Raw genomic sequence first — 3,579 nt, forward strand, 5'->3', positions numbered from 1 at the left:
TGGGGGGGGGGGGGAGAGAGGAGAGGATGCTTTCTGATCTTGCCTTGTTCTCTCTCTCTCCTTGCAGTGTCGATGAGCCCCCTGAGAAGACATCAAGGGTAAGGAAGGGAAGGGAGCAGAAAAAAGGGGGGTTCCTTCCTCTGCATCCCCCTCCTCTTTTCCTCTCCCTGTCCCTCCTTTAAGCTTCTTCCTCCTACTCTAGTCTTCCTCCCCTGAGCTGTCTTCCCATTCCTTCCCCTTTGCCCCTATTTCACTTCTCTATCTATTGTCTTTTACAGGACCCCGAAGAGGCAACACTTTTGGATGTCCCCAGCCTGGAGGATGAGGTGTGGGACCCTCTCCCTAGTTCAAGCAGGTGTGTTGCTCTTTGCCAGGAAGGATGACCATTGCACCCCTCCTTGTCCTCAGTCCCTGGCCTACCAGGCCTCACCTCCTTATGCCTCCTTATGCCTCTCTTCCAGCTCCCTGGGCCATGAGGAAGGGGAAGATCTGGCCCTGAAGCCTCGGAGATGGTCCTCCATGGACCTAGAGCAGGTAAGGCCCAGAGTTCCCCCCACAAGGCCTGGGACCACCACCGAGGAGGCATCGCCCAACGCCTTCCTCAGGACGCAGAGAGGGGCCTCCTGCATCGACCTTCCAGGTGGCAGGTGTGTCCTAGAGATGTTCTGGTAGGCTGCTCTTTAGCCACAAGAAAGGTATGTTGGGACCCCAATGCCCCATTCCTTCCAACAGGCATCCTACACATCTACACATTCCCCTCCCTCCATTTTTGACCCAGGAGACTTTCCATGTTTCCCGAGTGCCACTGTTTCCCTTCTTTCTTTCCTTACAGGCGCAAGAACACCTTCACCGTCTGTGCCAGCTCCTCTGCAGTCCCTCCTCTGCAGAGGCCATGCCGGCTGTGGATTATGTGGCCCGCAAACATCTCAAGATGGCCACGGACCACTATCTGGAGTCCAATGGGAGGTAAGAGAGCTGGGCCTGGGGGTGCCACTCCCCTGTCCCCATGGGGTTGGAGACAAGCCTGACCCTGACCCTGGTTCCCTCTTCCCTCTCTTCATTCACAGGGAGTGTGGTGAATTGATGTGCGCCGTTCTCAATTCACCTTACTGCTCCGCGGAGGCGGCGCTCGACCTGTTCCTGGCCAAGGTGAAGGAGGGCCCTTGGCTGGCCGAGGAGGGCAAGGAACAGGGGAGCCCCACTTTTGATGCGGCCACAGTAAGGACATCCCCTCCCGCACCCTGTCTTTGGGGGGCTGGGGAAGGAGAGGGGGCCCTCTTTCCTGGCCTTCAGCAGGAGCCCTCCTGGCATTTAACCCTCCTTCTTTCTCTCCGCAGGCAAGAGCGACGCGGGCCATCGGGAAGATCGTGACATACATCAAGGACAGCAGTCGCCTGCAGGGGTGGTTCCTGGAGCTTCTGCTCGCCTTGGTGACCAACTACATCGAGGTCACAAGGCCTGGGTTGGAGGCGCCCAGCAGGGACCAGAGCAGCATCTACGTTCCTCAAGAGTAAGGAGGGGGGGAGGCTCAGTGGGGCTCCCAGGCCTTTTGGGGGGCCAGATGGGGGACTCAAACCCTCCACTGGGAAGTAAACTTTTTTCTTTCATTTTCCTGCAGAGAACTGGCGAAGATAATCATCGTGCTGCTGAAGAGGGTGGCCCGGGTGTCCGTCAAGGAGACCTCCAAGGAGATGCTAGAAGACCTCAGCATCTGCCCTGAGGGAATGGCCCTCCTGTTGCGGTAAGGAGCCAAGGGCCGGAGGAGGTTCGGGGAGAAGGCACAGCCTGGTCTCTCTGGCTGCCTTCCCTCACGGGGTCCCTTTTGTCTTCCAGGAGCTTCCTCAAGTCCTCCTCCTCCCTGCTCCAGCACCTGTATTCCACTTGGGAAACAGAAGCGCCGCTGGAGCATTCGGCCGGAGTGGTGGCCTTCTATATCCAGGTGAGGAGGGTTGGTCAGAATGGGTTTTGGGCTGGAAGGGGGCCTTAGGATAGGGCGGGGGAGTCGAGGAGGGGAGAGGCAGTGCTTCCCTTCCTGGCTCCAGCTCTTCACACTTCTCCTTTTCTATTTCAGCTGCTGCACACTGGCCAGCGCCCACACTCCCCGGAGAAGACCTGGGCACTGCTCATGGCCTGGCTCCAACATCACAGCCTGGCCGTACAACATCAGAGCAGGCAGGGCCTTCTCCTTCTGTGCAAGACCTACAGGGAGGTAAGTCAGGCACAGCCCCGGCTCCACACACCACACAGAGGGTCAGCTGAGTCTAGATCCAGCAGGCCTTGCTCTTGCAGTAGTTGGAAGAATGTACAATGCAGAAGGTCCTAGGGGGTCCCTTCCTCAACCAAGGGGGAGGCCTGTGTCTAGACGTACTCTGCAGGGGACCTCTTAGGCATGGCCTTCCTTTCTCTCTCTTTGCAGACCATGAGGCTCCAGGAGCTCCTGGACGGGGTCCTTGGGGGGCTGCAATCTCCCCACATCGACGTCGTGCTGGAGTTCCTGGGCCTGGCTGGCCAGCTGGGGGCCCTGCTGCACAAGGAAGACCAGGGCCCTGCGAAGGCTCACCTGGCTGCCGGATGCCGCCCTCTCTTCCACCACGTGAGTCTTGTCCCCTGGTCCATTTGGGGGGGGGGTAGACTTCCCCATTTCGCCAACCCCCGAGAAGGGGCTTCACACAAAGAAAGGGGGAGAAAGAAAGTCTCCTTTTCCTTCGTTTTTTCAGGAGGCGGCCAAGATCCGGAAGGCAGCCCTGCAATGCTTTCAGCAGCTTCTCTGGCGCCCGGAACATCAACATGAGGAGCGCAAGACCATCCAGGACCTCCTTACGGTGCTGGTTCACGTGGAGGATGAGGACGCGGAGGTGGCCAAGGTGGGAGGGAGGCCCAACGCTGGCCTCTCAAGGACAGGGGTCAGGACAGGGGTCAAGTGAGGGAGGAAGGGGTCACTTGCCCTCCAAGTGAGCCTGACTCCTTCCCTCTTACTCCTCCTCCTCTTTGAAGACTGCAAGGGAGACCCTCAGGGAGACGGCGGAGGTCCTGCGGTGGCACCTGGAGGACAGCGTTCTGGCGGGAGACACCTTCAGCCTGCAGGAGCTGCTCCACAAAATCTCCAAGCGCCTGGTCAGTGCCCGTCCTGAAGCCTGGGAGTCAAGGGGGCCTTATGCCCGGCAGGCATAAGGAACCCCTTTTTTGACCTCATCTCTCATCTCTCTCTCTCCTCCAGATCCATCACTGCGGCTCCAGGAGTGAGTTGGAGGAGCAGGTGTATGGCTGCCTGCCTTTTTTCAAGAGCAAGCTTCCCTCAGCAAAGAAGGCAGCAGCCATGTTGCTCGGTAAGAGATCGGGGGGAGGGGAGCCTAGCCCCCTTTGTTCCTATTCATGGCTTCCAGCTCACTCTCTGGGGCAGCGGGAGTGCCCTCTTCCCCAGAGGACCCCTCTCCCTCCACCCTGGGCCAATGCAGAATGGCCCTTCGAGCTCATTCTGGGAACCCAGAGCCTTATTGGGGGGGGGGGAGAGCAAAGATCAGGGTCCTCTTCCTCTCCTTCTCTCCCTTCCTTCCGCCTGCAAAGCCCCCTCCCCGGCCT

The 3,579-nt window shown here is 59.1% G+C and overlaps 1 long non-coding RNA gene across 1 annotated transcript; it reads left to right on the plus strand.

The window, feature by feature from the left end:
- Positions 1-2,720: 2,720 nt before the first annotated feature.
- LOC137097373 (uncharacterized) lies at positions 2,721-3,291 on the plus strand. Its single transcript, XR_010910169.1, has 3 exons — positions 2,721-2,864; positions 2,995-3,114; positions 3,218-3,291. It is a non-coding gene; the product is annotated as an uncharacterized lncRNA (long non-coding RNA).
- Positions 3,292-3,579: the final 288 nt, after the last annotated feature.

This window comes from Anolis sagrei, chromosome 6, assembly GCF_037176765.1.
Source record: "Anolis sagrei isolate rAnoSag1 chromosome 6, rAnoSag1.mat, whole genome shotgun sequence".
In the NCBI taxonomy this organism is placed as follows: domain Eukaryota; kingdom Metazoa; phylum Chordata; class Lepidosauria; order Squamata; family Dactyloidae; genus Anolis; species Anolis sagrei.